The sequence below is a fragment of the Hyla sarda genome, chromosome 4 (assembly GCF_029499605.1).
Source record: "Hyla sarda isolate aHylSar1 chromosome 4, aHylSar1.hap1, whole genome shotgun sequence".
Taxonomy (NCBI): Eukaryota; Metazoa; Chordata; class Amphibia; order Anura; family Hylidae; genus Hyla; species Hyla sarda.
This window is the reverse complement of record NC_079192.1, coordinates 259,567,407-259,581,803: the sequence shown is the minus strand read 5'-3', so window position 1 is coordinate 259,581,803 and position 14,397 is coordinate 259,567,407. Positions and strand designations below refer to the sequence as shown.

At 41.5% G+C, this 14,397-nt stretch overlaps 1 protein-coding gene across 6 annotated transcripts in view; it reads left to right on the top strand.

The window, feature by feature from the left end:
• The window catches only part of TAFA2 (TAFA chemokine like family member 2), a 250,654-nt gene that overhangs the window by 115,889 nt on the left and 120,368 nt on the right, over positions 1-14,397 (top strand). The window contains exon 1 of one of the 6 annotated variants that reach the window (XM_056574031.1): positions 6,181-6,264. The exons of 4 other annotated variants lie outside the window; for them this stretch is intronic. The gene's annotated coding sequence lies outside the window, so the exon portion shown is untranslated. Of the gene's footprint in view, positions 1-6,180; positions 6,265-6,855; positions 6,923-14,397 lie in introns of those variants that run through there. One more of the 6 variants, XM_056574032.1, reaches the window with a different exon arrangement.

Sequence of the window (14,397 nt, the reverse complement as noted above, 5' to 3'; positions counted from 1 at the left end):
CCTGATAGGCCCACAACACTTGACTTGCACCACACACTAGTTGAGAGTTACTCAGTAAAGAATGAGGATAGGGAGTGTCAGCAGTCACTAGATATATGTCAGATAGGGGTCTGCCAGACTGCTAGGAGAGCTGAAGAACAGACTGTGAGTAAAGTCCAAGAGGATCCAGAGACTCAAGTGACAAGTTTGCCTCTGACTGAAGCAGAATCTTCAGTAAAACCAGAAACGGATCAGATACAGGAACATGGGTTCCATCCGCCAGCTGAAGATGAGCCAAAGGTGGGGCTAGAGTTGTGCTGTCACCTGGAAGAAGTGACTGAGACCGAGAAAGAGGAAGCTTTGTTAGATGAACCCCAAGGGGGGTTGAAATTGTGCGGTCATCTGGAAGAGGTGACCGGAAAGAAAGCTACAGAGATGTCTGTGGATAATACAGAAGTACTCAAGATAGTACATGTGGAGCAGGGTGCTGCGCTTACTGTCACAGACAGAGTCCTGAGTGAAGGAGATGTGATGTCTGATCCAGAGATGGATCATGACCAGGAAGGTTGAACCACTGGACCAGATGTTTTTGCAGACCCAGGAGCCCTAGAAGTTTCTGCCGGTGAGCAGAGAGATTGTGGCAAAGTAACAGAGAAGTCAGGGAGTCAGCATAGAGACAGTTCAGAGAGACAGTCCGGAACTACCCTGAAGCCCAAGTGGCCAAGACACTTGCAAAGCGGTAGACTACTCCTAAAGGTGGAGAAGAGTGTGAACGAGTTGGCATGAAGGAAGAGACAGGCCAAGGAAAGGTGAATGTCAGAGGACAAAAGAATGTCGCAAGGTCCAGCAGGGAGAGTGAATTGGAAAGTCTGGCCAAGCAGACCTCATTCAAGGAGGAAGAAGTGAATGTTTTGCGTGAGGCATATCAGGCTCTACTAAGTGATAACCAGGCTAGGTGGGTAGCCATGGAAAAGCTTGAGAATGAGAAAATGGTAATGGCCTGTAAGGTGCAGAGACTGGAGGCGCAAAACAATACGCGCATCAAGTCTCACGCAGCTACCTTGGATTCACTGAGAATGAAGCTCTCTGAACAAGAGGCTCTGCTAAAAGTCTATGAGCGTCCGAGATGGAGCAGCTGTGTAAAGACAATGAGAAGATGAGAGAACAACTGCTGTCGCTGGAGGATACTGTCAAAAACTTGACAGAACTGCTGGAAAGAGAAAAGGTGAACTCAGTTAAGCTGAAGAGTGAGCAGCAGAAACATTTTAAGCTGGAAGGGGACATGAAGGTTCTAAAAGAAAGCTGAAACCAAGTTATAGCAGAACTGGACAAAGAGAAATCTTCAGTTGGGAGACTTGAAGTGTGGATTGCTCAATTGGATGAAGAACTCCGAGCAAAGACAGACTTAGACGGTCGGCCCCAGCAAAGCTCACACTACAGTCCAGCCATTGGTGAGAGAAGGCAGAGGCCTGAAAAGACCTTGTTGTCAGCCAGTGTCCAGGGCGTTGCCCCGAGCAACAGGGAGAAGGTGAGAGGCCCCAAGGGAGTCTTCGGAACACAGGTTGCGAGGAACCCTCTCTATAATGTAAAGCTGAAAGTTCCTGAAGACTTACAGAAGATGTGCGCAAAGAAATCTACTCAAAAATTCTTTACAAAGGCAGTGGGGACCTATTTGGTGGATTATGACTCAGAGAATGCCCAGCTGGTCATCTTGTCTGACAATGAAGTTACCATTAAGAGGGTGAACATGTTGAGTAACTTACATTTCCGAAGTCTTCGGACAAAATTGTCTGTAATATTGTGAATCAAAGAAGCCATAAAGCATCTGGAAAGCTTATGTCCTTCAGTGTCCAGATTCCATGTGCAATTTAATGTACGAGAAGACTGGATGGGTTTGGTAATCGGCACTTGTGGCACAAATATACAACTAGTGTTGAGCGGCATAGGCCATATTCGAATTCGCGAATATTCGCGAATATATGGATGAATATTCGTCATATATTCGCTAAATTCGCATATTCGTAATATTCGCGTTTTATTTTCGCATATGTGAAAATTCGCGCATGCGAAAATCCGCGTAAGCGAAAATCAGCATATACAAAAACTAGCATAAGTGAAAATTCGCATATGCGAAAATTTGCACGCCAGTCTCACACAGTAGTATTAGAGCCTTCTTTACACCACACAAGCTGGAAGCAGAGAGGGATGATCACTGTGATGTGTACTGTGAAAAAAAAAAAAAAGAATATTCATCATTAGGAATATATAGTGCTATATTCGCGAATATTCGCGAATAAAATTCGCATTGCGAATATTCGCGAGCAACACTATATACAACAGGCAAGGAGGATCCCTGGGGTGACGGCTGTTGTTCTTGATAAAGATACATGTACATGTCATGTGTATGGTGATAACCAAGATGCTGTGAAGAAGGCAAGAGGTTGCCTGGAGTTAGCTGAAGAGGTAATCTGGGTTCCCCCGAAACTTGGTGGGAAAAGTCATTGGGAAGAAAGGAAGGCACATTAAGAAGATTGTCGACCAGTCAATGGTTATTAGAGTTACAGTTGCGAGTGAGAAAGAAGAGTTCCAAAGACAAGGGAGTTTGTATTCCTGGGCACAAAGGAAAGTGTCACTAAGGCAACCATTCTACTGGACTATCACCTCAACTGTTTGAAGAAAGTGAACAAACTTCAGCTGGGTCGACCGAAGAAGAAGACAGATGAAGGGTCATGTGTGCACTGTGTTTTGAAGACAAGTGCTCATCCTCGGTGGTCTGAGCAGGGGGGGGGAGGTATATGTGACAGTGTGGCAAGGAAAGGGTGTATTTCCCTAGCTGATCCTGGAGGAACTACCACCTGGGGCCTAATCAATGAGGCAGCAGAGAGGGCAAGTGTGTTTAAAAAGAAGTCAGACAGTCTAGTCTGGGCTATCCCCAAAAGACAGCAAGGTGGCTTTGGGGGGAGGCAGGGGTCCTTGCAAGGAGCACACAGCCAGGGCTGTGAGTGACACCCACAACAGTGAAGTGAATGGTCTAGGATTTTGGTTTGTTCCTTTTGTTATGTTTTTATGTATCCTGCAACCTGTCTAATAAAGCTGGTGAGGAGCCAGACTTGCAAAAAGGACTTGCTGTTTGCCGATTTATTGTGAAGAAACGTGTCCTGTGGTGGTGTCAAGGAACGGTCCCAGAGCTATCCCCAGGGTGAAATCCCTACACCACCATCTGGACGATCCTGCGTTGACACCTTTCATAAATGTTTCTCTTCCATTCACGCTCAGGGAGATTAGCTACAGTGGCATGGGTTGCAAACTTCTTGATAATGTTGTACACTGTGGACAAGGGAAAATCTAGATATCTGGAGATGGACTTGTAACCTTGAGATTGTTGATATTTTATCTGCTTTTCAGGTGTGATTTTTATATTGCCCACACCTGTTACTTGCCCCAGGTGAGTTTACAGGAGCATCACATGCTTGAAACAATCTGATTTTTCCACAATTTTGAAAGGGTGCCAATAATTATGTCCAGCCCATTTTTGGAGTTTGGTGTGACATTATGTCCAATTTTTTTCCCCCTCCCTTCTTTGGTTTAGTTCCAATACACACAAAGGGAATAAACATGCGTATAGCAAAACATGTGTTACTGAAATCCTTTTCTGTGAGAAATACTTCATTTTCTAGAAAAGTTTCAGGGGTGCCAACATTTACGGGCATGACTGTAATTGTGTGTCACTGAGCTATGCCATCAGAAACAGCCCGAACATAAGGGTGGCACTGTTTATGTACAATCCCATATAACCCCTCATATTTGTTACAGGAATGTGCTACTTACTGGGCTTTAACGGACACATCTATCTCAGTGATCTTATGGGCAGAGGCGGCTCTAGACTTTGTGAGGCCTTAGACTAAACTCAAACATGAGGCCCCACATCATTTTCTGAAGACTCATGGGGGGAAATTCATCAAAACCTGTGCAAAGTTAAAGTTGCCCAATTGCTATAGCAACCAATCAGATCACTTATTTCATTTTGCAGAGGCCTTGTTATAAATGAAAGAAGAAATCTGATTGTTGTTATGGGCAACTGGACAACTTTTCCTCTGGACAGGTTTTGATAAATCTCCCCCATGGTGATCCAATCGGCTATGAGATTGCTGTGCTGTCACTGCAGCACAAATCTCAAGTGTTGACGGGGCAGATATAAGATCAGGGGCATAACTAGTGTCCTATGGACCCTATGGCAAATTATGTCAAGTACACAGAGACTACAGTCACCAATGTTACCAGTATAAAAGTAGGAATATTATCACCCTACATATTACCTTCACACTGTTACTGACCAAATCCTGTATACTGAAACCAATATTACCAATAATACCAGTATACAAGGAAGGAAATTATCACCATGTATATTACCATCATACTGTTACTGACCAAATCCTGTATACTGAAACCAATATTACCAATAATACCAGTACAAGAAAATGGTCAGCACCTCCAGGCAAAATGAAGCACAGGTGCTCACTGTTAGTTGTGTGTGTTATCAGCAAGAAACAAATAATACTGTCACATCATGACTATGACTACCATTGTGACCGACTAACTCCAATTGTTCCTGTATAAAATTTACTATAGAAAGACCAATATTCCCACATACACTGACCATATAGTGGTAGATACCAGATGTACACATCACTGTGACATCACTGTGTATATTATCCCTGTACTGTGACATTATTGTGTGTATTATCCCTGTACTGTGACATCACTGTGTGTATTATCTCTGTACTATAACATCACTGTGTGTTATCCCTATACTGCAACATCACTGTGGATATTTATGCTGCCCTGTGACATCACTGTATATATTAATCCTGTACCATGATGTCACTGTTTATATTATCCCTGTACTGTGACATCACTGTATTTATTAAACCTATACCCTAATGTCACTGTATATATTTACCTTGTACTGTGAGTGACAATGCAGGGTTAATATGCACAGTGGCATCACAGTTAAGAGTTAATATATACAGTGATATCACAGTACAGGGATATTTATACACAGTAATGTCTCTGTACAAGGACAATAAACAGTTTTGTCACTACAGGGTTAATAAACGCAGTGTTGTCACAGTAGAGGGTTACTATACAGTGATATCACCATACCGGCAAAATATACACAGTGATGTCACCGTGCAAGAATAATATACTGTGATGTCACTACAGGATGAAGCACTGTGATGTCACAGAGACTACGTAGAATGTTCAACTGTGCGCATGTGGTGTGGGTAGTAGTACAGTGGTAGGGCTAGGGTGGGTAGTAGTACAGTAGTAGGGCTAGGGTGGGTAGTAGTACAGTAGTAGGGCTAGGGTGGGTAGTAGTACAGTAGAAGGTCTAGAGTGGGTAGTAGAACAGTAGTAGGGCTAGGGGGGGTAGTAGTACAGTAGTAGGGCTAGAGTGGGTAGTAGTACAGTGGTAGGGCTAGGGTGGGTAGTAGTACAGTAGAAGGTCTAGGGTGGGTAGTAGAACAGTAGTAGGGCTAGGGTGGGTAGTAGTACAGTAGTAGGGCTAGAGTGGGTAGTAGTACACTGGTAGGGCTAGGGTGGGTAGTAGTACAGTAGTAGGACAAGGGTGGGTAGTAGTACAGTAGAAGGTATTGGGTGGGCAGTAGTACAGTAGTAGGGCTAGGGTGGGTAGTAGTACAGTAGAAGGTCTTGGGTGGGCAGTAGTAGGGCTAGGGTGGGTAGTAGAACAGTAGTAGGGCTAGGGTGGGTAGTAGTACAGTAGTAGGGCTAGAATGGGTAGTAGTACAGTGGTAGGGCTAGGGTGGGTAGTAGTACAGTAGTAGGACAAGGGTGGGTAGTAGTACAGTAGAAGGTCTTGGGTGGGCAGTAGTACAGTAGTAGGGCTAGGGTAAGTAGTAGTACAGTAGAAGAGCTAGGGTGGGTTGTAGTACAGTAGTAGAGCTAAGGTATATATGCCCTGGCCCTACTACTGTACTACTACCCATCCTAGCCCTACTACTGTATTACCACTAATGTTCATACCAGTGACTGTGCTGTGCTTACTGACCTGGCTTGTCTATGCTGTATGTATATAGCATGAGCCAGCAAGGGCAGTAGGAATAGCACAGTGACTGGTAAGCACGTTATCTACAAAATACCAGAGGAGTTATAGGCAGCCAGGCACAGAGGGCTGCATGCTGACCGGACCTCACATGAGAACGGGCAGCAAACGCAGAGCACTTACGACAGCGGCTCACAGGAGGAGGAGAGGCAGAGACTTTGGTGAGCAGCCAGGGGCAGGGCTGGGCAGGGATGTAACAGACATCCTGTGCACTGCACATGACCAGCCCCAGCAACAACTTTTCTTAAAGTGGCAGAGGGGGAGCAGTTCTCAACTGTGAGCGCTGTTGATTTAAAACTTGCAGCGGTCGGGCAAGAGCGAGGCCCCCATCGGTGCGAGGCCTTAGGCGGTGGCCTAATGCTAGAGCCACCTCTGCTTATGGGTACTTTCACTATATCCACAAGATCAGCGTTAGGAGCACAGCCAATGGCCAATTTCCCATTGGTTATACTCTGAAAATGCCCTATCAATAAATTTTATCTAGCCCAAAAGGACACTTTAACTTGCCCTGCAAAAGTCCCCATACAGCTGTGTAGATGAAATATAAAAAAGTTATGGCTTTTGGAATGCGGCTACAAATTTTTATTTTATTTTAACCCCTTTATATGTGCATTTATATGAGAAGTGCAGTGGAGAGATATGAAGTGGGCTTAAGTGCTGTATGTAACAACTGACACCAGCAACTGCCAGAATTAAATTTCAGCTTCAGCTGATATTTGACAAGTGCTGGTCGTGTCATTTCTCTATTTGGCCCTCCTACAATGCAGTCATAGGTGCCGATGTGTTGTTATGACTGCCAAGTGGAAATGCAGCCTTACGGTACAGTGAATGGCTTGAAAACAAAGCCTCCAAAAGTTCTAGTATTGCATTGTTTGTGTTTTCATCCAATAATATATAGTACATTATATTTCATGGTAAGTTGAAAGGTGTCATGAAAAAGTGCAATTGGTCTCACAATAATAAGCCCTTTAAAGCTCAAAGTTATGGCACTTGGAAGCCAAGGAGGAAATCAAAAAAGAATTAAAATAGCATAATCATTTTGCCTTTCCCGGCCTTACCCTCTAATAAAAGCCTATGCCCAGATGGGGTACACTCTATAAGACTATTTTTAAGCATTATTGACATCCCCCCTCTCATCTGTCTTTTTAGGAGCTCACATCTAGGTTATTCACAAAGTGTTTAACCCCTTAAGGACCGGAGGTTTTTCCGTTTTTGCATTTTCGTTTTTTGCTCCTTGCCTTTAAAAAATCATAACTCTTTCAAATTTACACCTAAAAATCCATATGATGGCTTATTTTTTGCGCCACCAATTCTACTTTGTAATGACGTCAGTCATTTTGCCCAAAAATCTATGGTGAAGCGGGAAAAAAAATCATTGTGCGACAAAATTGAAAAAAAAAACGCTGTTTTGTAACTTTTGGGGGCTTCCGTTTCTACGTAGTACATTTTTCGGTAAAAATGACACCTGATATGTATTCTGTAGGTCCATACGATTAAAATGATACCCTACTTATATAGGTTTGATTTTGTCGGACTTCTGGAAAAAATCATAACTACATGCAGGAAAATTAATACATTTAAAATTGTCATCTTCTGACCCCTATAACTTTTTTATTTTTCCGTGTATGGGGCGGTATGAGGGCTCATTTTTTGCGCCGTGATCTGAAGTTTTTAACGGTACCATTTTTGCATTGATAGGACTTATTGATCACTTTTTATTCATTTTTAAATGATATAAAAAGTGACCAAAAATGCACTATTTTGGACTTTGGAATTTTTTTGCGCGCACGCCATTGACCGAGCGGTTTAATTAATGATATATTTTTATAATTCGGACATTTCCGCACGCGGTGATACCACATATGTTTATTTTTATTTTTATTTACACTGTGTTTTTTTTTTTATTGGAAAAGGGGGGTGATTCAAACTTTTAATAGGGGAGGAGTTAAATGATCTTTATTCACTTTTTTTTTTCACTTTTTTTTTGCAGTGTTATAGGTCCCATAGGGACCTATAACACTGCACACACTGATCTTCTATGTTGATCACTGGTTTCTCATAAGAAACCAGTGATCAACGATTCTGCCGGATGACTGCTCATGCCTGGATCTCAGGCACTGAGCAGTCATTCGGCGATCGGACAGCGAGGAGGCAGGAAGGGGCCCTCCCGCTGTCCTGTCAGCTGTTCGGGATGCCGCGATTTCACCGCGGCTATCCCGAACAGCCCACTGAGCTAGCCGGGATGCTTTCGGTTTCACTTTAGACGCGGCGTTCAACTTTGAACGCCGCGTCTAAAGGGTTAATAGCACGCGGCACAGCGATCAATGCCGCGCGCTATTAGCCACGGGTCCCGGCCGTTGTTAGAGGCCGGGCCCGACCCGCTATGACGCGGGGCCACGCCGTGGCCCCGCGTTATAGATCGGGAGTGGACACATGACGTTCCAGTACGTCATGTGTCCTTAAGGGGTTAAAGACCCTCAATAATGCTCCAGTTACTGTCCTTTAACCTTAATAAATATGGAGGCAAAACTTTATGCGAAAATGCTGGCTGGGCAACTGGTGGAGGTTTCATTGGGTCCATTAATAAACCAGGATCAGGTGGGGTTTGTTAATTCCAGGAAGGCATGGGATAACACACTGGCCCTCATTTATTAAGAGTGGAGTGTAGGTTTCTTTGTGAGTTTTTATTCCATACAATTAAATTTCCATGGTATTTACTAAAGTTTCCCTACATTTTCCACTTTCCCTACACTTTGCTTTTTTACACATGCTGTGATCTGTCTGGTTTTCCTCAGCTCAAATCCACCACATTTTATGTGGAAACCTAAGTAAATATGTTGGGTTTTGTGAAAATGTCAGGAAACTCCCCTTTTCAGTGACCACGACCCCTTCCCCGTCGGCCACGCCCTTTTTCGGGTTTTCATAGCAGAATGGAGAGTTAGTCAGGTTTTTTTAATTTCTGGTGCAAAATCTGGCGCAGACAGATTTTCTGGCACAGTGCGACAGAATCTGGTGCAATGCAACAGAATCTGGCGCACAACCCGACAAAACATGTCGGGTTTGCAATAGTAAATGAGGGCCACTGTGTGTTTTCTATCATTCATACACGTTCTCCCGCTCTACCCCTGATGTTCCTATCTTTGAACACAAATCTTTTGTCCAGGTGGGTGCGGAATTCATGGAGGCTTCCCTTTGCCAGTTAGGATTAGGCTCCTCTTCGCTCGCCAATATTTTAGCTCTGTATTATGACCTGCATGCTACTATAGCTCCCTCTTGTCTCCTAAATCTATTAAAAATCACATCAGACTGGGTCGCTCTTACCACTTCTCCATGTTATTTGTTGGGAACATCTTTAAGTAGCTATCAGGAATGACCCTATTGTACAAGGCTTTTCTTTCCAGGTAGTCCAACACAAATGTTTTGCGATGACCTCCTACTTTACATTGCCCCTACCATGGTTTGTCCTTCTTTAGTAAATATTACTGATACCTATGCTTCATATAGTAATGACCCTATGACGTGGTTCAGATTGTGAAGACCAACTTCCCATTGTCTTGGCAATTTAAAGCTTATAAATACTTAGGAGTTCATGTCCTCTCTGATCTGACTTAAGTATTTGATTTAAACTCCCCACTTGCTTTACTGTGTCGTATATGATTCCACTAAATGGGATAGGAAGGATTCTTCATTGTTAGACTAACTATATTATTAATAAATGCCCTACCCCATCTGCTTTTTTTTTATTTATTTTCACCACCCTGTTTTGAATCCCTAAAGTTTTTTTTTCTAAAGTAGATGCTGTATTCCCATTTTGTAGTAGTGAAAACTATTTTAATTAGAAGGAAACAATCTAGTGGTCTCGCCCTACCTGACTGCTTATTTATGATATTGCTTTAACACTGACTTATCTGTTATATTTCTTTCACCATAGACAGGATAAAACTTGGGTCCATTTTGAGATTAAGTCTCTCCCATTTATCCTGCCACCATTTCGTGGCTTCCTAAACTACATTTTTCGGACCATGTGGTCATGGTCATGCCCCTAGACATGCTGAATTTCCATCTCTATATCTGAATTGTCTCCTTCATGTTGTCTACTCCTTGCTGAAGATTGCAAAAGGTTTAATGTCTCTACAATAAAAGTTGGCTTTTATCTGTATACAAGTGCTGGCTATCTGCTATATTCAACTTTCAACATATGTCTCAACATATTTTGGGACATTTGGGACATTGTGAGCTGTCTAATCTTTTCTTCTGTGTCTTAGCATACAGATATTCATCTGTCGGGCCCCTCAATGTCAGATTTTTGCCCAATTGTTCTTATTGGAAGAGATCTGTATGCTAGCGGATTTAATACATATAACATGTGGGTGGTAATATGTTTATTATATTGTAAGAAGAGACAGGATCGGCACTGTAATCAGTCTGCATAATGCAGGATATATGAGGACTAATATTAGGTGAGGAGGAGTTGCGGTATGAGGTGCGGTGGTGCTCTGGCAGATCAAAAGTGACCAATGCAGTACACAGAGAACGAAAGAATGTCGGCAACTCACCGTTTCTTCTCTTATCTTCTTTATTGAGTTATACTCACATACATGTAAAGTAGGGAGGGACACACACAGGGGGGGGGTAAACCGGAGGGCAAGCCCATTCTTTCGTTCTCTGTAAACTGCATTGGTAATATGTTTATTACATTTGGAGTCACTGCAGGATTCTTTTAAATAGTTGTGGAAATATTTTAAAATGAAAAGAACATAACATTCTAGCTTATGTATCAGTGTTTAGCCTTGTTTGTGGTTCTAATATTTTTTAGATATTTTAGATATATTATTATAAGATGAGCACAATATTATACTGGACAAAAATGTCAAAAATTGAATAACTATTTACATATAGATATTTATATGAACCCAAGAGAACAACAATTAAAATCTTTCCTTTTTTCCGATTTATTTAACTATGACACAGCAAAGATATAGGCATGCTGACAACAAGCCCAGCACACCTTCTCCAAACTGTCAGGTTACATGGTTTATAGAGATGGCTCTTAGCTCTATGCCATTAGGAGTTCTTTAAATAACTTTTAATGACTCTTAAAATGCATATATTTTGTATACAGATGCTTATGGTAGCTTAAAAATGTCACCCTTCTCATCTCTTAAAACGATTGACAGCCCTAATTGTATTTTTACCATCTTCATGAACCATGTGAGTTAAACCTGTAGAATATATCCCCCCAAAATAGGTTCATTATATGTCAAGACTGCTTGTCTGCTGCAGATTGGTATTTTTCCATCATTGTCAGTTTTTTTAAATAAATATCATTCAGCAGTGCCTGTAGGAGTATACATAGTTATCTACCTATTTATCTACCTATCTATAGATAGATGTAATGTATATACCTTCATTTAATTCATAGGGCTATTTGAAAAATCTATCAGAATTCCAAACAGAACTGGAATGTCATTAACCCCTTAAGGACTCAGCCCATTTTGGCCTTAAGGACTCAGACAATTAAATTTTTACGTTTTTGTTTTTTCCTCCTCGCCTTCTAAAAATCATAACTCTTTTATATTTTCATCGCCAGACTAGTATGAGGGCTTGTTTTTTGCGTGACCAGTTGTCCTTTGTAATGACATCACTCATTATATCATAAAATGTATGGCGCAACCAAAAAACACTATTTTTGTGGGGAAATTAAAAAGAAAAACGCAATTTTGCTCATTTTGGAAGGTTTCGTTTTCGCACCGTACAACTTACGGTAAAAATGACATGTGTTCTTTATTCTGAGGGTCAATACAATTAAAATGATACCCATGATAACATACTTTTATATTATTGTTGTGCTTAAAAAAAATCACAAACTTTTTTACCAAATTAGTATGTTTATAATCCCTTTATTTTAATGACCTATAACTTTTTTATTTTTTCGTATAAGCTGTGGTATGAGGGCTCATTTTTTGCGCCATGATCTGTACTTTTTTTTATACCACATTTGCATATAAAAAACTTTTATTACATTTTTTATAATTTTTTTTTAATAAAATGTATTAAAAAAGTAGCAATTTTGGACTTTTTTTTAAACGTTCACTCCGTTCACCGTACGGGATCATTAACATTTTATTTTAATAGTTCGGACTTTTACGCCCGCGGCGATACCAAATATGTCTATTAAATTTATTTTTTACGCTTTTTGGGGGTAAAATAGGAAAAAACGGACGTTTTACTTTTTTATTGGGGGAGGGGATTTTTCACTTTTTTGGAACTTTTACTTTTACATTTTTTTAACATTTTTTTTTACACTTGAATAGTCCCCATAGGGGACTATTCATAGCAATACCATGATTGCTAATACTGATCTGTTCTATGTATAGGACATAGAACAGATAAGTGTTATCGGCGATCTTCTGCTCTGGTCTGCTCGATCTCAGACCAGAGCAGGAGACGCCAGGAGCCGGAAGGAGGAAGGTGAGGGGACCTCCGTGCAGCGTTCTGAATGATCGGATCCCCGCAGCAGCGCTGCGGGCGATCAGATCATTCTTTGAAATCGCGTACTGCCGCAGATGCCGGGATCTGTATTGATCTCGGCACCTGAGGGGTTAATGGCGGACGCCCGCGAGATCGCGGGCGTCGGCCATTGCCGGCGGGTCCCTGGCTGCAATCAGCAGCCGGGATCAGCCGCGCATGACACGGGCATCGCTCCGATGCCCGCGGTTATGCACAGGACGTAAATGTACGTCCTGGTGCGTTAAGTACCACCGCACCAGGATGTACATTTACGTCCTTAAGGGGTCAAGATAGGTCACTTTATACATTATAAACTTTGGTATTATTTTACTAAATGCGTCCTTAAGGGGTTAAAATAGGTCACTTTATACATTATAAACTTTGGTATTATTTTACTAAATTTATGTAAGACAAATATTTTGTGCACTAGATAATTTATGATTTCTTTATGTTGTGATAAATGCATTGGCTTTGGTTCAGATGTGAAATGATTACTATCATGATGAAAATCAATCTTTGCCTAAAGCATAAGGAAAGCACTTAATATGTATCATAGAGGAATAGCAGCTTCTCCAGTGAGCGAGAGAAGCTGCATATTTTACTAGAGATGTCTGACAGGTTTATGTATTGTTTTAATACAGTTTAAAATTGCAAATGCTGATTGCGTATTTGTTAATGTGTAATTACGGAGAGGATTTGGATTACAACCCTATATATATATCATTCAGTGTTAAAAGACCTTAAAATGCCCTTTTGAAAGAATAACTTATAATGAAATGAATAAAATCAACCAAACTATGCACAATAAAAAGCATTCTATCTGTCCCTGTTGGCCTGGGGCAGGCAATAGAAAGGTCTGTCTGTTCTGAAGAACTAACTGAATATTTAAACTACTTATTAGTTGTAAAGGACATGTGCTCACCTCCCTGCAGGGTAATAGGTAGATTTATGAGCACCCTTACTGTGCTGTTTTCTTACCATGTCATTTTTATATCTCCATCCCAAGTGCCCTGAAAACAACAAGACACTCCTTTATTTGATAGTCCTTGTGCAATCCCATCTAACCCCCTACTTTTCACACTGGGGCATATGTAGGGAGAAGGTCTCAAGGGCATTTGCCAAAGTGGGCACCAACAAACCATTCTGTTTCAGCCAGGGTATTCAGATCCAAAGCTAAAGTAATAAAGTAAGGGTAACCTAGCTGTCATGCGCATGACAAAGCCTTGTGTACAGAGCCCGTAAGGCTGGGCATCAAGACCGTACACACTCTGCTTGCTGTCCAGGCTATTTCGGGTGCCATATATTGAAGCAAAACTGGTAGACGGTTCACCTGCACTAAACCTAACACACAGGGTTATAGTGGGGGTGGACGGATTAAAATGAGGTATACTTTACCTAGATCCATGGTTCAGCACCGGAGATAGACCCGTTATGTTAGCCAACTTTGCATGATGAAGGCGGTGCCCAACAAACCAGCATCCCTGCCTCTATCCCCTTTTCTCTGAAATGCCTGCCCACCATGAATATTATGGAGGACCCTTAGTCTGTGTGAGAGCTCTGTGGGCGGGCATATCGGAGCAGATAGGATAGAGGCAACAATGCTGGGTATTTATATTTTTCTTTTCAAGAAACTGCATAGAGAAATAAAAAACTATTTTCATACAATAGTTCACAAAAGTAAATCGACTACAAGAATAATTTTAGTTGTTTATAAAACAGAGGATACAAGAATGTTTTATGTAACATTGAATATAGCTTGACTCACATTATATATCAATGTTGAG